At 38.4% G+C, this 24,067-nt stretch overlaps 1 pseudogene; it reads left to right on the top strand.

Moving 5' to 3' along the window:
• The first annotated feature begins 19,475 nt into the window (after positions 1-19,475).
• LOC120776218 lies at positions 19,476-21,721 on the top strand (annotated as a pseudogene).
• Positions 21,722-24,067: the final 2,346 nt, after the last annotated feature.

The following is a 24,067-nucleotide window of genomic DNA, read 5'->3' as shown; positions in this document are numbered from 1 at the left end:
CATGTAAGAATATGAATGTGTGTGGTCGTCAATTAAATAAATCCAGTTCGCACCAAATTTAAGAAGTTGCGTCGCAAGCGGAAGTGTCACCGTTTTTGCCACGAAAAAGTTCATTAAATCCAAATAGTAAATTAGTCAACTCAAGCCTGACAGTTAGCCAGTTGTTTATGCGCTTAGCAATAATAAATGAACGGTAAGTGTGTATTAGTGTATTAACGCTAATGAATTGAGTGGAAACAATGGGCAAAAATATTGCGTTTTTTGCGCTTCTTTTGCAGGCTACGCTTCATTGTCTGTATTTATTAATTGGCGTATTTTTGTTATGTTTGTTGTAGTCGAATATTTTCAAACCGAGGACAATGGAGAAACACGTGTTCAGAGTTTGCTATTGACTCCGCACACATCGAACAATACGGACTGACGTCATTTTGAAATTTGTATAGATAACCTCTAAAGCACCCATGCCCGCTTAATATTCGAGTCTGGTGGCAATCCAGTTCCCCACGATGTCTACTTATCCACGTATGGATGTCAGGTATAAATAAGTCTGTGGGTTCATCGTCCATTGGTTGAGTTTTGGCACCGTTGCTGTCATATAATTATGCTTTCTCTCCTTTCTTTTTTTTGATTTCTTTAATATAATCTCGTGAATTAGTCTCCCTAGATGTCTGTGGGCGGCATACTAGCTAGTACTTCAGCTGGATATAGTTCGGAAAGCACTTACTCTTATTGCTGCGAGTCTATGGACCGCATTTATTGGTTTGTCATACGCTTTTATGTGTAAGGGAGTGTTGTCGCCTTTGCTGTGGAGCCTAGTTGTGGATAATCTTGTGGATCTGGTGGCTTGCAATGGCATCCAAGAGAAAAGTTTGTGATCACCTTGTGTGACGTTATTCAAAGAAGACGCACCCTAGCGAAAAAATGGTGCACAAATGTTGAACTTAACTTTACTAATCCAGCAAAAATGAGAATATTTTGCTTCACAAGAAAGAGATCTCTTCCAACTCTAAGAATTTTAACGCACAATGGCTAGGAAATGGCAAGGATAGATAAAAAAATAGCTAGGGCTGGTAATAGATTCAAAACTAAGGTGGAAAAAGCATGTTGATTCCACGTTTGCGGAAGCCACCAGTGCATTAATGGCATGCAAACGTCTAGCTGGTAGAAACTGGCTTTGCATACCAGTAGTAGTTGTACTCAATGAGGCCAACGATCACATAAAGTGCGGCGTCATGGGCATCAAGAGTCTCAGTCACAACTGCTGGGAGACATTTGGCGAAAGTGCAGAAGTCGTCATGCGTATGTATCACTGGTGCTATGTACAAGTATCCAATCGCTGTACAAGAGTTAATTCTGGACCTCACTCCGCTTCATATACAAGTCATATACTTGTTGTTGACAGCTAAAAGATCCCTGCTGTTACCAGCACATGATAAAAACAGTGTAAGAACACCTGAAGAAAATCTACCGCTAGCACTCTTTGCAAGAGATAATGCCGCCGAGAAATCCACTTTGAAAAGGGGTTCAAAGTCTCATTGGGCTGCGAAAGTAAATGATAGGACTGTATCCTTGAGAAGTACTAATAGTATACAGCATTGTGCTCCCACGGCTCGAAAACAGCAGGTTCGTTTTCATTATTTTATTCAACATAGCGTGATACACTGTTTACAGCGATTCTCCAACTCTTTGATACAATTTTGCCAGTACGATTTGTTCCTTATTTCAAAATAGGACTCAGTTTCGGCGAACACCTCTTCATTCGACAAAAATTTCTTTCCAGCGCATATTGTTTTGAGATTTGAGAATAGGAAATGGTCGCTGCGGGCCAGAGAATATAGTGATTGCGGAAGCAATTCGAAGCCAAATTCATGGATTTATTGTATCGTTTTCACTGAATTGTGACACAGTGAAATTTCTTGGTGAAAGAGATCTTTGGTTGGAGTTGGTGAATTTTTTTAAATATAGCGCATTTTGATGCGGTAGTATGAGACTCTTAAATATATACTTGTACATGATGTAATTTATATGTATAAAGCAAATATATACATCTATAAAATCGTAAAAGTTTAAGAAAGCATAATCAAATAATGAAGAATCAAGCCTTGGACTTTATTGCGAAAAAAAGAATAGCAACAAAATGGCCATCAAAACCCAGAAACCAGCTGCCATTGTTTGCTATGTCTCAGTATACCACGTCTAAATTAGCGCAATCTATTATGCATATTTCTAGTTGGCAATTTTCCATCAATTAGCCCGTCACAATAGAGCGCGAAGCATACTTTTAAGAGCCACGAACACAAAACTATCATAAGGCGAGCGCCGCCGATCTTATCTCCGCCATTTCCATAAACAAATGAATATTTGTCTGTGTGTGTGTGTGTGCATGCGCGCTGTCAAAGTGCATAAATCAATGCGGTTTGAAAATGCAATAAATCATCATGATTACTGCCGCCCTAATTATTTATGTTGGCTAATTAAGGCGACGTTGCGGCGATAGCGGCGCATCAAATCAACGCTAATTAGGTTATTTGTAGCGTGCAAAACGCGTTGCCACTTGCAGCCAGTTGGGCAAAACGAGCGTGGAGCGCAGAGCGTCGAGCGAGTCAAAGTGCCGGAAAGAAGCCAAGAGCCGGCGAAGCGACCGAGAAGAATGAAAATAGAATAAAGTCATAAATTAAAATTAAATTCGCGGCGAAAGTGAGAAGCGCGAAGAAAGTAAGCTGCCGAGTAGACGCTGGCTGGCTGGCCAACGGTTTGTTTGTATATATGTGTGTGTATGTTTGCATGATGCACAAGACGTCTTCGCGCTTTAAACTGCCCAGCGAAGCAGGAATTCGTAGGCAGCGCATTGTTATTGTTGCTGCCACTGCGGCGATACTTCAAGAACGCCATTACTTGCTGGCGGTTAAGCAGGGCACGTCCGCGTAAGTGTGGGCTGTGTGCAAATAAACCCGAGCATTCCACAAATTCAACTAACAACGCGGCTCTGTACTTTGCCGCTTGCTGACACTGCAAGTGGCGCCACATAGCGCACTGCAACACTGATGTTGCATTTTATGGCATATTCGAGAATTCATGTGCGAATTGCAAGTGGTTGCATGCCCCTCAGCTCGAACGCGGTCACGTGGACAACGGTTCCATTAGTCGGTGGACTCCACAAAGCACACATCGGTGGTGCAAGCGACCGTTACACTCTCATGTACGCTCACATATATGTGACATCTGTTGCATGCACGCAAGCAGACGCGGCAACAATTTATGCAACTCACTGTGGCTTAAGCCGCTAAAGAAAGCAGTGAAAGCTGACATATAAGTAAGTAAGCAAGTAAGTTGTTCCAGTTACGTTGTGGCAGCGCAGCACTTGCACTTGCCGCAAGCACCCGTAAGCACTCACACACACACACACTCATACGCAGAGCCATATTTGCACTACTTGCAACAGCTTGCCAGATCATCATGCCGCAAACATGTCTCGCAATAGTGCAAATCACATTTAAGGCGGCAAGCAATCGCTCCCACACACACGCATACACTCGCTTATATTATCACCCACACACCCTTTCACTGCCTGCTCACCATCCGCAGCTGTTAGCGCGCTCCGACTGTCAAGTAGCGCATAAATTTGTCATAAAATTCATTGTTGTCTGTGACAGGCGGCGAATGTGCGGCAACGGCACTGCTCCGACGTGCAGTTGTGACAATGCTGCCGCACTCGCTGCCACACGCCGAGCCAAAGAGTCAATTCTCGGCGCTGCGAGCGCGCTGCCTCAATTGAGTTACTATGTATTTTAATTTCAATCATTGTCTGCAGTGTGTCAAGCTCAATAAGCGGAAGTTACGATTCTGATGGCATATTTGTAGCGGTACACACATCCACATAGTACTTACTATACAGTATACGGTTGAGTCTATAAATAGTTAATGGGCACGATTGGTACTTTCACTCGGTTGATCCATTTGCTTAACCCATATTTGATTTTCAAGATTTCGCTGAGTGCGGGTGAACCAAATTGCAAGCTGGAACGGTTGCCGCCTATTTGCTCTGGCATAAATTGAACACAAGTAACGCTAAATTGAGTTCGAAATTGAATCCGCCAGAGAGAATTGAATTCGAATTGAAATTTTTATAAGACTAATGGAGCGTTTTGGGTTCTGAGTTTGGAAACAAGATCTTCGCTTTGGGAAATAAAGCGGTACTCGGTACTTAAAAAAGGTGTACTATTCAGGAGGTACAAAATAATTTCTTTCTAATAGATGTAAGTTCGACTTGAGAATTCTGAAAGGAGATATACTCTTACTATGCAATCTTATTCTCAATAAGCTGTGCTGCCTGAAGACAGAAACTATAAAAAGCATAATTATTTCGCTTCGATCATCCGAATCCAATTAGATATACTATATTTCACTCACTCTCCTCTTATACTTCTATTAGATCGATTCTTTTTGGAACACACTTGGATACACTCCGCCTTAACACTACATTGTGAAAGAATTCGGATTATTGTTGTTGGATACAACATGCTCCAAATAGTTTTAAAAAATGATGCACTGGAAACAGTCTTTAGTTAGTTATTTATAAATTTAGGTCCATTCGTTTCATACAGACCTGCTTCTAGTTATTGCGAGCGAGTGAGATCCAAAGTCATGTTGAAGCCACCTCGAAGAAGCCGCAATGCTGTGTTCGCTTTACTATTTTATCAAATCCATCAGAGATTTGATTCAAGAAGTGTACAAAACTTCTCGTTTTAATCAACATCTGTCGAATTCGCTCGAGGCATATCGGTTTCAGGAACTGAGTTGACTTGTCATTACTAATATATAATATCCAATAAACTCTCAAAATCAACTTAATAATTAACAGTCAATTGAAAAGTCCCTGCCTGACACATAAATGGTGCTACTATAATTAAATAAATACAGTTAGGCCTAACTCTCGAAAGGACTGTGTATAAATTTTACAGCTATTATACCTATTTAGGTATAAAAAGCTTCTAGTAAAGCCACACGGGTCGAATGGACTTATTGATCACTTTGATGGCTTTTTGACTAACTTTTGTGGCAAAATATTGCTGAGTAGGTATATGCAGTGACTGCTGTATAAAATGAAGTATAAGCTAACCGTTGATAAAGGCCATAATTATTCAGAGTCAGAGTTCAGAGTCACCTACAATATCCAATGGTATAAAATGCCGACTTTACGAAAATACAACATTAGGGTTAGGACCAAATAAAGGCGCGACGTTCCAGAAAGTGTTTGTCTTGACTTGCTGTTACTATTGGATTGTTCACAAAGTAATTTTGTTCGATGATTATTACATGTTACAAGTTAGCTGAGACTTTACACTTAATCGTTTTACCATTATTCGGTAGAAAACTCTTTGGGCAATTTTTTTACAAATATTTTTAGCTAATTTATTTCTTAGATATCTCATTTTTCGACCTTCTTGGTAAACATTGGAGCAAGTAAAGGGTTTTTAAATATCACACTTTGAAAAATTTGATTTCCGAAAAGTAATTTTCCTTAAACAGGTTTCAGGTAATGATTTTTATGATTAAAGCGTTGAAAATTTGTAATTTTCGTACTTAACATAAACCTATCTGTTTGAGTCACAACTGTACTATTATTCATTTATACATACTTATGTGCTCGTATGTATCCATTCACATGACATGTCATTGAACTAAGCACATACCAAGGATTCTCAATGTGAAGTAGATCAAAGTTTCCTCAATGTATTATTGAAATGTTTTGAAATTTTGTGTATCCAGCAACCAAGGGTCCCAAACTAAAGCAAAAATAAACGATATAACAATTTTCACTGCAATTACAGTTTAACCATCCGAATGTTGGTATGCGTTTGATGCTTGATTCTATGTGGAGTAGTTAAGAATTGGTAGTAACCAAAAGATTACTGGTTTTGTAACATTTTTCTGTAATTGAGTATAGATTGTTCATATAAAGTATCATTTTCGCTTAGAAAACTGAGAATGAGTGACGAGTAATGAAATTGCTCTGGGTTTGCGACTTTGATGAGCTGTGACTACGCGCCTGGATGTAGGCAACGATTAATATATTTTTAATGTTTGCAGTTTAGTTTTGTAGTTTCGAAGTAATATATGTAGTATTAGTAGAACATGTTCTCATAAAATATGGTAAAAAAGTAACATATTTTTATGGTCTCAATAAACTAAAAAAATGCACTGAAAGATAAAACAACAAATTTTCTGGTGGCTTATTAAAGATTTTATTCCAAGTGTAAGGTCATAGTTAAGTCGTACCAGACACAGCAAATCAGTTAAGGTCACTTTCGTAAAATTTATGGACCACAAAAATAGACCAGACCAGTACCCAACCACATCATACATAGTCCAATTTAACGCTGGCTTTATAACTCTATATATATTTACCGCTATTTACGCTTGCTGCCGCATATCAACTACAACAACAGCAATAGGCATCTAGGCGCGCCATTGGGTCTCTGCCGTCTGTATGGACCCAGTGAAAATTCGAACTTTTTGTTGTTGCAGCAAAACTTTTTCAATTAATGCTCGCAATGGCTGAGCAACAAAGAGTTGCGAGTCAAATAAAGAGGGGAAAAGAATGAGATACAACAACAAGTTAATTAATCAGCAATAAACTTTAGCACGCCCACACACATACATACATACATATATGCATTCTTAGGCAAACGCACACTTACATACATAGAAATGTGGCAAAGAACAAGCATGTCACGCATACAGCTCAGCGAAGTACAAATACACACACAACCAGCACATACGCACCACGCACACATCCGCAGTGTTGCAGTCGATCAAACGCCCTTCACTCGTGCTGCAGCGAAAACGCAATTTCTAATGAGTAAACTTCCAGCAGTCAGCGCATAAACACGCCATTTGCGAGCGGCGAATGAGTGCAGCAGTGCAGCAATGTTTTATTGCGCGCAAACGTGCAACAACAAAAGCAAAGAAAGTCGGCTACGTATGCACTGAAGCTGTGATACCCTTCACAGGTGCATTTCTTATATCATCAAGGGTTTGAAAAGATCTTAAACTAGATTGCGACCGGTCAGTTTGTATGGCAGCTATATGCTATTGTATTCCGATTTGAACAATATATTCAGAGCTTCTACCGAATTTCATAAAGATATCTTGGCAAATAAAAACGTTTACCATACAGCAACTTGATTTGGATTGTTCAGTTTAGTATGGTGGTCGGGTGTCGAGTGTTCCGACAGTGTCTTGGGCAGAAAAGGACGTATGCTAAATTTCAGATTGAAATCACTAAAACTGAGTGACTAATTCGCTTATATCGAGGTCTCCATCTTTTATAGGGTCTCCGACGTTTTCTTTAAGGTGTTGCAAACTTTGTGGCAAGTTTACTGGATACCGTTCAGAGTTTACAAATGAAAATGAACAAAGGAAAGGTAGAAGAAATACTTCTCTGCGTGCGGGTGAGCTGAATATGCCAGGCAGGCAGCCAGCAGGTGAAGAGGAGTCGAGATAGAAACTAACGCTATTTATATTTGTAAATCACATCTTAAACACACACACACATATGTACGTGTACATTGTTATGTTTGAAAGGACCGGAAAGCAAAAGGGACCGCAGCAAAGGCGAAGACAAAAGTTTGCACACAAAACATCTTTCACAACTCATCTGTGCTCCTCAAGTGCCGCCAAAAGAGTGTGTGTTAATTTATCATCTAATCATTTCAGCTTGTTTTTGTACAGCGAGTTCATATGAAGTTCATAAGAATCTATTAACTGTGCAAGCCACCACACGAAAATGCAGAAGAAGTTTGCAAGTAATTTTTCTTAAATAATTAAATTCGGTTGTGATTCCTTGAAAATTGGTCACGAAGTGATTTTGAAGTAGAGAGAGTTTCAGTTTCGGTGGATATTGAAATAGAGAAAGAAAGCGGAACTGTGCAGCGGTAAGGGAACTTAGGTGCTATATCATTATCTTCACTAAACTTCCTTATCCCAGATTGATGTCGAGAATAGGACATTTTCAACGAGCAGCACAATTTCAGAGAGATCTTGTTTAGCCACTTTGCTTTGAGTTTGACAAATCTGTAATCAAAGTCGACATTAGATATTTCGGAATGGATTCTTGCCAGATTGTTGCATTACAGGGTACTCGAAGTGTAACCAATTAAAAAAGCCATAAATTCGATTTGGAAAATTATTTTTTATTTATTTTAAAGTAGAAAATGTGTGAAAATAATCATAAATTCAGGACCAATTTTGCTCGATATGACAACCTTTTGCCTTAACTATAGCCTTCAGACGGTCAAAAAACGAATCGCAAGCTGCCCGAATGGGACTTGCCGGTATTTTGGACCACTAACGAACAATGGCTTTCTTCAGCATCTCGAGACTGGTGTATTTTTTACTTCCTTGGACCTTGCTCTCGAAAATGGCCAAGAGAGAATAATCCATTGAATTCGCATCTGGTGAATTGGAGAGCTGAGTCTTGTTGAAACGTCCATGGCCTGCGACCGAAATGTTTGTTTGCCCACGGCTTCAAAGCAGCCTCCAGAACACTTTCCCGATAATATGTCGCATTTACTTTGACGCCAGGCTCGATGAAAACAATTGGAGAGCGCTCATCTGCGGCGACAGCGGCCCAAACCATTGTTTGTGGCGGGTGCTGCCTCCTGGTGGCCAACCGATGACTTAGATTCTCGTATGAACGGTCGGTCAAGTAAACCCTATCGTTTTGAGATTTTACGAATTGCTCTATTGGAAAAATTTTTTCGTCAGAAAACACAATGTTCGGAATTTGAACGCTTTCGGCCAAGCGAAGCAACTGCTTCGCTCTCTCAAGTCTTACTTGTTGCTGCTTCGGTGTGAGATCATGGGCCTTTTGGAACTTGCAAGGCTTGACCTTGAGCTCATTTTCCAATATGCGTCGGATATTTTCAGTTCTTTAGCCATTTGATTGGCACTTCGTCGTTGATTTCGCTAAAGTCGCTTCTTCACTTTCCGAACCATCTCCCGTGACATTGCAGTCTTTTGATGACCACCTCCATGGAGTTTTGCAATGCTACTAGTATCATTGTAACGAGTGATAGTGCGGTAAACCAATACTTTATTCACATTAAGGTGTTTGTGCTCACGAACAATTGCTGGCTGTGATTTTCCAGCTAAATATAAAACAATCACACTATTACGTTTGAATTCTATCGCTGGTCACTTTTTTTTGCGTTCACTTTTGGCAAAACGCTTTCGCACACTTGTGAACAATAGTCCGAACTGTCATTCAGCTAATTTATAAACAGCTGATTCCAGTGCGACAGCTGCGCGAACGGTCTGAAGTTGGTTAGTCAAGTGCCGGACCCTGTAAGAAGACATCTGAGAGCAAAATTTTAACACCTAGCTTCTTTATTCATCTCAATACCGTTCGATGTTAGACATAGATTGGCTGACTGATATTCAGGGACCGTTTCGATTGACTTGGAAACAGCGGTGCTTCATATATTACGGTACTTTTAAGTTAGTTTTTCATGATTTCTTACCATGAACAACAACTTCGGAAAATCTTACTCAGTGGTTGGGTTTGATATTGGTTAGTCGAAGAATATATAGTACATACATGAAAAGGGTGACAAGTTTAGTCCATTTAGGAACTTTTCAAGCTAAATTTTGTATGCTTTCAATTTAAGATCTCGACGTAAAATGCTTCAAGTCGTTCCATACGTCAGTCCAAGTTGCTGCGAACGGCGCCAAATCGACTCTCGACGGTCTTCGTGTACACTCTCAGTCACAGCTGCTATATTTTCTTCTTCACTGTGTGCTGGACGTGGTCTATTCGGTCGATCATTAACCAATAACCAATGTTGGGTCTCAAGATAAAGATAAGAGTATGCCTAGTAGGCCGATTATGTTGACCACAAGTTGAGCGAAGCGCGCGAAACATATTGTTTACTGAAAATATATAAATGGTACATATAGGCTTCCACATAAACACACGTATATCTTTATATTTACTTCTCCACAATTTACTAGTAGAAAAGTCGAAAAGTGGATAAATTGCAAATTGTTCAAATCAAGCGCCTTAAGGTACTAACACACACACTCACGCGTACCGAAATCACCAATACACTATCATATTTGCGTCTTAAGTAGCTTAGAAGTTGTGTAAACTGATTTGTGGCAAGTTAAATGCTGGGTATTTTAAAAATGATTTAAGCTTAAACATTTTAAATGATGGACTCACAGCTGAGTAGCACACAAACACATACGCACACATACATACCTGCTCCTTTGCAAGCGGGTATATTTATGTAAGACCGCATAATAGTATTGCCGGTAAATGAAACCACAAAATTTAGCATTGCACTTGGCCAGGGCGAGGTGGATGTGTGTACGCGTGTGTGTTCGCTAAGGATTATCCGGCATTTAAGGTGGCCCCGTCCGTTTGTATACAAACATATATATGTAGGTAGACACATATATATGCAGTGCTTGCTTTTTGATGCTCGTGTGTACTCTGTGGTCCCCTGAGCTTTATAAAAATGCTTATGGAAGCACACTTTACACGGTCAGCTATATATTTGTATTAGGATGTAGTCAAGTAAGTATGTATGTATGTATGCAAATGTACATAACCCAATAGAGTTGCGTTGGTTGTCTGGTGCGCTTTGCTCTAATAATTTTGAGTCGACACTACTTTCAAGACTTGGACTACTCTCACTAATTATGCCTGAAAAGTATTTGTTCCTCTTTTGTTGGTACGAATAGCTTATTTCAAGGCGCCAACTGGAATTTGGTTGATAGAAAGTAATTGAAATAAGTGGCTTGAGTCTCCAGCTAAGAAGGTACTTACTATTTTACCTACATTTTCGGGGATTGCCTTACGTAGAGCTCAGATACCGCAGCCTAGCCACGATGTGGTCAGATGTTGTTGTTGCAGCGGCATAAAATATTCACGAAATAATTGTGAGGCTACCGAACTGAGAGTCCTTCTTTATTGGCGTAGACAACGTTGACGCGGTTATAGCCGAACTGACAGTCCTTAGCCGTATAAAATTCGGCCGTTTCGATTACGTAGACCCGACTTTCGTGGAAACTTAATTTTACTATAAAACTGCAACTTTGCTGAAACTGATTTTTTAGTATGAAAATGTAATATTGTGTATCACAAACACTACATTGTTAATGGCTTTCAGATCCCAGGGGGGTAAATATAATATGATGGGAAGTATTGGAATGAAACTTGAGGCTCTGTTAAGTCGATATTTGTTTCTGTTGGTAAATTAGATGGCTAGTAGTAGTACAGAGATTGGCCTCAAGTTTCTCACTACTTCTGCCTAATTTGGAAAACGTTCGTCTCTGAAATCTTGACTACTAGATCTAACGAGTCTTCCAACTAGAGGTAATTTTTTCAATATTTTTGATAGATCACTCGTGGGTCGTGTAAACATGTCATGCTATAGCCGTGTATACGAAGATCGTGGAGAGTCGATTCGGCGCCGTTCGAAGCAACTCTGGCTGACGTATGAAACCACTTGGCGCCGGTGGAATCATCGGTTCACATTGCTTCAAAAAATAGCAACCGTTATCGCGCCGTGATAACATTTGATATTTGTAATTGAAGCTCGTGATCTCGACGACATTTGATTTCAACAAGACGGTGCCACTTCACACACATTGCATCATTTAATGAATTTATTGAGATAACAGTATGGTAAGCAGTTTATTTCACGTTTTGAGCTGGTTCATTACCCACCAAGATCGTATGATATCCCGCCGTTAGACTTTTTCCTGTATGGATATATAAAGTTTAAAGTCTATGCGGACCATCCCGCTTCGATTCAGGTCTTGGAGCAAAACATCACGCGTGTCATTTGCCAGTTACCAGTCAAAATGCTCGAACGAGTAATTGAAGATTGAACTCAACGGATAAATCAGCTGAGACGTCGCCGCGGTCAACATTTGAAAGAGATAATATTAAAAAAAAATAGAAGTCAGATAATATTCTTTCGAATGATAATAAACAGCTTACATTAGATTTTAAGTTTATTTTTTAAAAAGTAGGGAATTTCGAAATGGATCACCCTTTACATATGCGGAACCGACTGGCTAAATTTATGGTATGCATTTATAATATATAGTCTTTCACACTAGAAATCGAAGAGAGACTGCAGTTTGGAGCCAAATTTTCCTAGCTGACTATTGAGGTTAAAGACAGTCGGATCAGCAAGAGTACGTGTTTCTTATGCGACGAAATTTTGGTTCCTTACAGTCTCCTAATTTAAGACATTACCGTATGACTTCCAATTTTTTTTATTTAATTTCGCTCCAAGTTAAGTCATTAACGCACTGGAAGGAACTTTCTTCAAACGTTTTACTTTGTCAGGCAGCAGTTTGTAGTTTTCGAATTTATAGACTGAATACTTGGTCCACGTGTGTATATTATATATATTTATAACGCTTGAGCCAGAACCTAAAGCATATACATTGGATTACTTACTTATAAAAGTCAAAAATATTAGCAAGATCTCTCATGTTCTGCGTACAGAATACTTTTGATGCGTTTCTTAGCAATGAAAGCTTGAATTATACCGATGGAGCACTGCAGAGAGACCTACCATTAATACGAACCTCCATTTTATATGACCCATAGAGGCAACTAAACAATTCAGCTGCCTTCAGTGAAGAAATTAATGGAGATTTGTGAACTGAGATGTGGAGATTTGTGAGTAGTTCCAAACTGGTGACCACAAAACCGGTTCAACAAATTACTGCAAGTTGCACAATAAAGCTGCCACGTGTACCATTTATGGACATTTCTATGTCAAGTATATATGTGTATGTGTATGCATGTAGTTGTGCGCATTTACATTGTGCTCTCATAACCCGAGGCATGTGTGAGATGTTCGGCCAACAAGCGGATTTGGTGCGCCACACACGTAGCAACGGCATTGCTATTAAAACTAAAAAACCTATTGTTGTTGTTGCAATTGTTATTGCTACTGACTTGCTTCATGCGAATGCTGCTGGTATTTACATACACATACACACCCATTAGTCTGTGGCATGTATTAGTTTGCGGGCGAACGCAAAATAATTCCAAATTTTGCGGTTTTGCTATTACACAGGTAGGACAGCAGCATAACACCGGAAGTTGTGGCAACAACGTAACAATGCTGTCAAATTCGAATTGCACTAGTGTTTCTACAACAAAGCGCTGCTAACGAGAAGCAGGCGGGCGGCTAATTTGTTATAAATATCTGGACGAAATAAAATCAAAGCAGCAGAACGCAATGCGCCAGGCAACAGGGGTGTGCAAGTGTATGAGTGTGTGTACGTGTATGAGTGTGTGTTGGTCTGTGCTGATAATCATATTTGCTTATTCCTATGCAGCGCTGTGTGTGTACATGTGTCTGTGTGTGTATGTGTGTGTTCGGAGCTTGTAAGTTTATTGTTGTTATTACCTGTGTGTATTTAGCAATTTACTTCTCAGCGGAGCTAAATTAATCAGCGATTTAGTTCGGTCGAGATTTGAGTGTTTTATTGGTCCCTATTGACCGTTGCTACAAGTTGAGCCCTAAACCAAACAAATACATGCATATGCACTGGAGAGTAATTTGTGGTCTATGCATATGTATGTGTATGTGAATGGAAAGCGTAGCAAGCGATAAAAGTATGCTTATAATAACCTCTACGCATAAGCAATATTTTGTATGAAAATATTATTGAGAAGTCTAAGGATAACTTAAGCAAATATAACGGTAAATAAATGAATATGTGCTCGTATATTCACAACAAATAATTTATGGTTATTTAAATAGTTACATAACCGAGTGTTAATATGTTTGCGGTTGCAATATTCTTATAGTAATTTACATACATATACTTAGTAAGGTGGTTAAAAAAAACATTTTTTTTTTGTTTGTTCTCTGAAAAAAAAATTTTTGTAAGAATTTTTCCCATTTATAATGAATTTTTTTTTTTGAGTTATATATTCTGATAAATAAGCCAACGATTTTTCCAGTTCTCGAAACACTTATAATAAGATTATTATTAATTTAAAGATGACCTTCAGCTCCTTCGGCAATTTTGTTCTAACTCTTCCATCGACTGTACATTGTTGACTTATTTGCATGTCAAACTCATAAACTCATGTTTTAGTTATAATGCTTTTCATGAATGTAGGATCGAAATTCGCCGGATCAAGCATGTCCAAAGAGATCTGTTTAAGGAACTCCTTTAGAAGAAAATTTAGCTTTATTGGGACGAGTTGAGCAAGAACGCGTTTCGTACACAAAATATCCACCAAAACCATTCGGACAGACCCGCGAGAAATACCGAGCTCTCTTTCCACCTCTCTACCACCTCCCTGACGATTTTCAAGCACCATATCCTTCACTTTTCTAAATATTTTCATCAGTTGAAGAAGCCGATGGCATGTTTTCATCGATCTCTCGACCGTCTTTGAAAGAATTGTACCACCCTTAGGCTTTTGTTTTTGATAAAACAGTAAGCCTTTTCCAACATTCGCAACAATTCTGTAAAAGAAATTTGGTTAGAAATGCAAAATATGTGATAAAGTCTTTGTTTGATATTTTTTTTTATTTTTGACTTAAGCAACTGCTGTAAACAAACTAGTTGACATATCGCACTCATATTTGACATAGTAATTAAGAACAGTTCTACCAACTTAGCAAAAGACATTGTTCTGACATATTATATACCTGGGGAATTTAATCACAATTTCCGGGTGCTTTTTTGTCGCCATGTAATTCAAAAACTTAAAATAATCAAGTTTCCACTTTTAAAATCTTTTAAACAGTTAGGTTTACGGTTATGATATATATGATACTGTTTTATAGAGTATTCAATTTCCTATAAACGAGAGACTTCAAGTAGTTGAAGGCAAGATATGAATATATCTAGCTGATGATAACAAAAATTTAGAAAGATTTAAGGCAGCGGACATTTCCGCTTCAATTACGGGGTGTCTAAGAAACTTGTATACAAAGTAACGAGCGACAAAACTGATTGTATTTTACCCCCACACTAATACTTATAATATGTTTACCTACTTGAACTGTTTAGCATTTTTGACTCAAGAAAGCCTTAAAAGCCGCGCTGTTGTTAACTCGGCTATAATCGCGTAAGCGGTGTCTACGCCAATTAAGAAGAAGAAGAAGCCTTATAAAGTTTTCCAGAAATATAAAATTTTCATACCAGACATTTTCAAATCGCGGAAAATCCAATAATAATATTAGGTGTTGCCTACAATTAGGCGCTCATCTGATTATTATTACTTGGTAGAAATCTAAGCTATGTAAGTTGAAAACCTTGAATAAAGTTAGATGATAAAATAATGAAAACTACCGTTATTTTGGCATTTTCGAAAATAGTTCATTGAAATACGCTGGTGGTGTTACTATATAAGTATATAAAATCAGAACCCAAAAAATTCTGTTAATTTTGCAATCGGATTCAGGAGTCAAAAGATAAGGAATTTCCAAAATGGTATATTAAGTTTGCCACAAAGCTTGTAATACCCAAAAGTTAATGTTGCAGATTCTATAAAATATATATGTAAATGATCAGTTTGCGCAATGATTCGTTGTTGCAATATCCTGTATACCATATTTATGCTAAAATAGCCTCAGTTTTTAAGATGTCGATCTTGCTCTCGTTCTTTTTTTCCATAGAATTTTCTATGCTTAAAAATGCATCTCTGAAAGCTATAGTATTTAATTTCGGTGCAGCTGAATTTAACGTTTTATTTTTGATAGCTTCTAGTTTTAAGCAGAAAAATATTATTTAGGAAGCAGTCGACATTCAGCAGTCACTATTGAATTGTTGACCATATTTCTGAAATGTAAAGTTACTTATTAAATCCACAAAGCTTCTGGAAACAACTTAAATCATGTTAAAAAAGATATTCGTCGCATAACAATCACAGAACAACGTTAAATGGGAGTCGAAATCTTGAAACAACTATTCTTTACATTTTTAAGCGAAAGAAAGAGTCGTCTAAAATATTGGTATAATGCTTTAAGGGGTTATATACCTTCCTTGTCGAAGAAAAAAAGGAAAGTTAGGATTTTTTGTTAGGTATTTAGCAATTATTTCATTACACGAATGTCTTTATGTTTGATAGTACATTATTAACAATGTTTGTGCGAAATTTCGTGGCAAAATATCAAATAGTTTTTAAAGGGTGGCTGTTTCCCTTAAAGGCCTTTTTTTGGCAGAGCCTTGCGGTGACAATTCCACAGGTCGAACAAGCCAACTGAAACCATAAAAGTAAACAAATTTCATTAGTTTAGTGTAATTTCTTGTGCTTGAACGATCGTTTTTGAACAAATCGGTTCCAGTAGTTTTCCAAGATAAAGCAATAAAAAAGTTCGGGTGTCATCGAACATTTTATACTCTGAAATTTAAAAATTTGTGTATATAACCCCTTAATTCTGAAAAAGCTTTTAGTAAAATACTTCTAATTTACACCTTTTAATCTAACTCTTTGAAAACTAGTGTGTAAGTATAAGTAGTGACGAATTTTTTTGTATGAGGCAGCTTCATGGCATTTCTTCCATCCAGTGTTTCTAACGTTTTTTGTTAGTCGGTTAACGCACTTTTAGTGATTTTCAACATCTACGAAGGTCTCGTTATACGAATCTCATAAACTTAATTGAAATGCTTGAAAATGACTCTATAGAGTTTGGTTGATATAGCTATAGTAAATTCCGAGATATGTACAAAAAACTTAGTAGGGGGCGGGGCCACGCCCACTTTTCCAAAAAATTACGTCCAAACATGCCCCTCCCTAGTGTGATCGTTTGTGCTAAATTTCATTTTAATAACTTTATTTATGGCTTAGTTATGACACTTTATAGGTTTTCGGTTTATTTTGTGGGCGTGGCAGTGGGATTTTGCCTATCTTCGAACTTAAGTCGTTTTCAAGTTTCATTACGATATCTCAATTTTTACTATCAGCGTTTAGACGACAACGGAGTGTTGTTAGAGATCCTGCCTTCTTTGTTGCCTGGAAGAGTGTTGCCTTCTGGCTATAAAAATGTGAAAGACAGTAGATCCAACATTCGCCTGATATCGATACGAAGTTCAAAGTTCGTAGCATACTTTTAAGCGCCCAAACTATAGTTTGCGGATTAAAGTGTCTAATAGATATCCAAAAGAAAAACTAAAAAAATAAATAAAATAAGTTGAGACTAAAAATTTATGAAATCCTGTACTTAAAAACAACTAAAACAATAACAATAATTATAATACAGAAATGCATTTAGCATTTTTGAACAAAAGCGCTTTCTCTAATACACACAAGCTGCATGTCGGCTTTATGTAAAGCCTTTAATCGAATAACGAATAACGGAAATTTCGATTACATCAATGAGAATGAATTAAGTATTAATTAACTAATTGCAAGCCTTTGAAGTGAATGCTACGCTTTTCCATGCGAAGCGCGTATAGAATTCGAAAACAATAAATTGTCACACACACATACATGTGTATGGTATACAAACGCGCGAATATATGCTATTGCCGGATTTCCAATCATATACGGCATTTTCACACCCACACTCAGTGTACACACACACACATGCGAAAGGTAATACGTAATGCGCTTCAGTCAATATTGCCCGAAGCGCTGAAAATATTTGGGCAAATTTAATTTTATCCAACTAATTTCTGCCATTGCATATTCAGCAAATATTTAAATATTTATAAACTCACGAAATTATTTTGTCAGCGCGCGCGATTCTCGTGACTCATGATGAGGCAATTTGTTTTATGTGGCAAGCATTCTATGTGTGTGTTTAATGGATTACTTGCCGAGTGCAGCGGCATTATTGGAAATTCATTAAATATGCTGCAATAATTTTGTCAATGCAAGCAAGCAAACAGCCACACACACACAGACGCACCTATGGCAGCAAGCACTACCACGCACTCATAAATGTGTTAGTGTGTGTGTCTGTGTTGGATGTAAATAAATGTTTTGTTTGCTCATAGAAATTAGTTTCTATATATATACATACTCATTCAAGTATATAGTAGTATGTGCTCATGCTATAATATGTTTGTGTGAGTTAGGCGTGCATTTACAAATTTATGGCTGCGTGTTAATGACACTTTTGCATTTGCATTCAGTGGCAAACAGGTGCAGTATAAAGCGCCGCTTTCATTCGTTCAATTGAAAATCCCTTTTGCTATTAATTTATCGCTTTGTTTGTGTAGTTGTAGTGATCCCCCGAATATCGTGCGAATCTAAGCGCATTGGAAATGCTTCAAAGTTCGTTCATACGCAAATTGCCAACTATTTCATATTCTGTTAATGTGTCATGAAGGAGTTTTCCATAAAAAATGTTTGTACTTAAAATAACTCACTAAATTATAATGTCAGAAGCACTCAATTTCAAATGCTATACGCCTTTATAATTCGAGATTAGAGAACACAAAATCAAATATTAATTATTGAAAAGTGCTTTATTGATTTCCTTAATATTTTCCTTTAAGATCTTTACGCTTTTGTGTGAGTTAAGACAATCGTCGAAGCATTTTTGGCACTCAAATTGAAGCATCTCCAAGACATGCATTTTGAACATATGAGGCACTTATTCAGATCTCCAAAAACGCTGACCTATTAATTTATTTTTTACGTATGGAAATAAGAAGAAGTCATTAGCTGTCAAGTTTATACTACAAGGTGACAGACTCATCAATTTGTTCTGAGTTTTTCTAGTGGTTTGGTAGCGACATGTCCAGTTTTCTCAAAAGAAAAAGGCATCCATTTGCTGTGAAGTGGTTCGCGCGCGAATAACATTTGGTGGATGCGGCTCATCTTGAAACACCCATGCAGCCTGTTTGTTTGCGGAGACATTCGCGTAAATGCACGTTTCGTCAACTGCCACGATTTCACAGACGGGTTTCAAAGCACCACTATCGTATTTTGTTAACATTTTTCTCGACCAAACGAGCCTTTTTTGAGCGACTGACAAATTGTGTAGAATCCGAGGAAACGTTTTTTACAGTGAAATGTTCCTGCGATATTGCATATATGCTGGTCGTATTAATACCTATAATTGTCACTATTTAAGTCACGTGACGATCTTGTAGTATCAGTTTGCGCTCAGCGTTAATTGGTTCCGGAAGAACAATTTATTTTAGACGACCTTCACGAAATTCGTCTTGGAGTGATCTACAACATCGATTGAATCCACTAAACCATCGATTAACACTGGTCCTTGATAGAGCTTCATTGCCTGAAATTGAATTATGTTTATCGATGCACTGTTTCGGAGTTAATCCACATCGAGAATTGTAAAAAATAATCGCGCGAAAATATTAGTGATTTAATTCCATTTTTTGGCGAGAAGAATATTTTAAGTTACTGTTAACAATACAGATGACGCTCGTATGTCAAAACGTTGTTCAAAAATGTCAAACGTTATGATAGAGGAGCGAAGCGGACTGGGATGTCAGTCCAAATGAGGCTTCTGCCACCGGCGGGCACAGTGATCTTAGGAGCTGTGTCGCCAGCGGCCACACCTCCATTGCAACGAGAGCAGGTTGCGGTAGTTGTAGTAAGTACTGCCAAACCGGCTTTGCAGCGCACAGCCCATTAAGACTCGGACCAAGAAAGTGCTCTCCCGTGCAGGCGACCGAGAGTTTCTACTGTGACAACAAGGGAGCATCTCAGATGAAGCCAAGCAAGTAGGGGTTGAAGCAAAAGCGCGATACAAGACGCCGATCGGAATATGCAACCGTTTCGATGGCTAGTCTAATCTGAACGAAGAGGAAGTGAAACGGCTGGCTTGGGCTAGAGAGGAGGTAACGAAGGGCTGGGCAGACTATGGCACTCGAAACTGGTGTAATGCCTCGAATCCAGTCGTATCGTACTCGTATGCTAATCAATGCACTGGGGAGCATATCGCTGGAAAGAGGCAGCGTTCGACGGAAGGTGAAACGAAAACGGCCTCGAAAAAGAGGAAGTGCAAAGACGCAGCTGGAAAGCTAGACGTCAAGCACGCAGCCAATGAGATTGCAAAACGGCATTTGACCATCGCGCTCATAGCCCGCAGTACCTGCTAGGATTAAAGTCACGGGAGCGTTGGAAAATTGTGAAATTGAAGCCATTGGAAGCCCTCTTCTCGAGAATGGACGCCAAACCGAGCGCACCCAAGCCGTCATTTGATGCAGTAGGACAGCTTAGCGGTGTCAAATTCTTAAAATGTAACGACGACCCGACACTAATATGGGAAGGAGCGAAACTGGAGCAAGTAGACCGCAGCAGTATTCCGTCGGTAATACTCTTAAACTCTCGGGTTCTAATAATTTATAAAATGACTCTAAGGGGACACGAAGTTGTTTTTTTTTACGAAGGTTTTCTTTTCTCAAGAGCATTTAAAACATTTTTCTGCTTCAAGCGTTAGCCTCTAGAGCCCATTATGGAACTAGGTGTCAAAAAATTTCTCCTTCTTTATTATAGAGAGCAGGGAAATTAGCTACGGTAAGTGCGCTTCACCAAGCTCCATTTTACGAATTGTTGACAATTGTAACGTAGCTCCATACCAGAATACTTGGTTCAACTGGTTTATGAATTAATTGGCATCCACTATGAAACCTTAGTCAGTGAAATTTTCCATCTGAAATGGGAAAAGAGTTTAGTTACTCCCAGCTTCCTTCTGAAGCAAATTTAATGGTTTAAACATATTAATTAATATTTGAGTCATCAAACTTTAATTTAGCTAATTTACTATAAATTACTTATACTTAAATATACAAACATGATTCTGTGGATGTGAATACAAAGCTCTTCTGATGATTACTGCGCAACGGTAAATTCTCGAAAATAAATGAAATCGCTTATTTTGGCACTTTCCAACAGTATTATTGAAATTAATTTAAACTTGAACGTGAACCACACCTGATTCAGTCCAGAATGAGTTAATTAATGAAGACGCACTAAATGCTGACGGCTGCTGGGCCGTACTGCTACAGCGCCCCGCAAAGTTATAGAAGCTTAGATGATAAGAACGGAAGCTACTTAAGTGCAGGTTTTACAGGTAAAATGCTTTCGAATGCCTAACGTGCTGGTTTAAAAAGCAGATCAAAACAAATTTATATTCTTTCGTTCGCCTGTGCATCGAACTCGGCTTTATAGTAACCTTAGCCATGCACTCAAGCACACGTTCGCATTTGAAATTATGTAAATGTGTGCGTGTCTTCGTGTATTTACTTCAAAAATAAATTTGTATGATTTATAAACTGGGCAAAATACACCATAGTCTAATTACATAAAGCGAACAAAAGGCGCTGGCGGCACGGCCGGCATACTGTGGCAACGCACGACATGGCAGGCCATGCGCTGCTGCTCACCAAAACGCCAAGCGGAAGCGGCTACATATTTAGCAAGAAATTTATAATAACGAAACTGATATTCGCAAATTAACATGTGTCGGGCAATAATTAGTTATGTTGGGGCTTTTGCCCGGCAAGGCACGGCGAGGCACAGCAAGGCTTGGCATAATGGAAAAGTATATGTATATATGAATATATAACTATTTAGAGCGTTATAAATATGCATATTGTTTATGGCTGCAACTAGCACCAAAGCAGCAACAAAAACAACAATGAAGTCTATGCAATTTATTCCAACTAATTGCATTGCAATCACAGGAATGCCACCACAGAAGCGACAAATGAGCAGCAGACGGCTAAGAGCAGTGCCTGAAGTACATATTTACGCATATATTTATATATATGTGTGTGTCTGCATATAATATATAAGCATATTGGTGTTATAGTTAAATAATTTGAATAGAATATTTACAAATATGCCGAATATGCATATTTATGCCAAAAATTTCCGTAATTATGTGTGTGTGTGTGTATGCCTATATACATACAATAACTGTATAGTTTAATATACACAAAATGCATTAATAATAAATAATATTAGACCTATTTGGCCACCATGTACAAGCACACATATTAAATATAAATGCACTTACGGACGGACATCCTTCTGTGCATAAAGCGAGCTTGTAATTAAACATTAAAGCCGCACGTGTGTGTGTGTGTGTCTGTGTATTGGTGTAAATAATTTGGATTTGCTAATTTCTAATAACATCAATCATTGGGTACAAGGTTAGTGGTAGACAATTTAGATTGCTTGAAATTAAATTGCCGTGTTGCTGTTGTTGCTATTGAATTTTAAGCGAGTTGTTAATGATATTCAATGTTTTTTTAAAGAGAACGGTGTAGTTTTGGGGTCTCGACACGTCTTTAAAAATTTTAGTAATCTTCTTTATTAACTTAGACACTACTTACGCGGTTATAGCTGCTCATCCGAGGCCGTTTTCTTTTTTTCATTAGAGATGTTTCTTACGTGGCGGGTCCCAAACTCAGCGCAGAACCCTGGGGAGGAATGCTCTGCCTTCTCACTTTATCTTGTCTTCAAAGGGATTTTTACTTGGTCTTTCCTCGCTTGAGCGAACTTCTACACATGGCTCCTCCTCCAAGAATCACGCCTTGAAAAAATATCTGGACCATTTAGGAGTCCTTCAATTCACTTTTGTGACCGGGATTTATTAAAGTTGTGAAATTGTGAGTTTAGATATATCCAGTTCTTCAGTATTACTGCCTAATTTGTAAGTTACGTGGTTTCGAAGTAACTTATTTTGTTCGGAGCTATCGCTCTTGCAACGTTTCCAAATATTAACTTTTTAGATCGTATAAGATTGAATAACTCGACGAAGTTTAAATCATACATTTCCTGAAAGTCCTTCTTGCATTTCTTCTTGCATTTGTGTGTTCGTGGGAAGTTTTTTGTGTAATACGAGGAGTAGCCATTGATTAACGACGATGTGAACATGTATATGTTTTTTTATTAAAGTGTTTATGTCGCCTTGTCTGAACAACGCAAAACTAATACACAGTCGTACTGACGTTAAGCAATACCAAAAGCTCCGTCAGGATCGGAAGGTCCTCTCCGAGCCGTCTGATACCAGACTAGGTTTCATATAAGGCGACTGCCTATCGTGCGATTTTTTCAGCATTAACACAAACAACAAGGTCAGTCTACAAATCCAGCGCAGAATAACTTCTGCCGACAGGTGCTACTTCGCACTGAGTAGGCAATTGAGAAGTAAAGTCCTCTTTCGACGAGCAAAGCCCAACTCTACAAGCTGATAAGTCGCCGTTACGAGTTTTCGAGAGAAAGGTTCTTTGTTGGAAAGAACATTTTGTATCTCTAATTTGAGCCAAACAGCGAAAAAGAAGACCGACCGGGAAGAACTTGGCTGTAACAGCGTAAGCGGTGTCTACGCCAGTAAAGAAGAAGGAATGTTTAAAGTTCCGTATAATTCCACTTGGACCTCGAGAGACGATTGCTTGTTGGTATGTCTACTAGGTATGGATCAAAAACCATCGCATATCTATAATGCGTCCAGTGCCTTCCACAGATTTCTTGAGGTGACTGATATCAAATCCAACCAACTTTCCGGTTTCATAAAAAGTATGGAAACCCAAATGCTTTAATCTTAGTGGACATTAAATGAGAAAGTGGCTCGGTGTTTCTAATTCATCTTCTTCATTACAACTTTGCGTCCTCTAAAATCTTTAGCCTCACAGCACAGTGTTCAGTTAGGATAGCTACCATTGCGGCAATGTAAGCCTTGCTATGAGTTAGCAGTTTAATATACCTTTTATGTTCCATTCGAAATCAGAAGTTATAGTTTCAGCGTCTGAGTGCTCGTTCCGAACGTATTGGAATTCGGGAATGGGTGTATTTTTTGCAAGCTTATCAGCTTTACAATTACCGGCGAATCTCCTGTGGCCAAGCACTCGTACAAGTTTAATATGGAAGTATTTAGCTTGCTGCTACTGCTAGTGATGCTATGCCCTCCTTAACTAGATTTTAGCTCACTGTCAGCGAGATCAAGATCTGTATAGCAGCTCTGCTTTCGGAGTGGTTGCATTCTTTCCTAAAAGAAACCGCACTTTGGAGAAATATATTAGCTACTACCTTGTTATCTACCACTTCTGCTTGAAAGACAATACAGTAGTCTGGCAATCC

Source organism: Bactrocera tryoni, chromosome 1, assembly GCF_016617805.1.
Source record: "Bactrocera tryoni isolate S06 chromosome 1, CSIRO_BtryS06_freeze2, whole genome shotgun sequence".
Classification (NCBI taxonomy): domain Eukaryota; kingdom Metazoa; phylum Arthropoda; class Insecta; order Diptera; family Tephritidae; genus Bactrocera; species Bactrocera tryoni.
The sequence above is the reverse complement of the archived record's forward strand: the minus strand, read 5'-3'. Positions and strand labels throughout refer to the sequence as shown.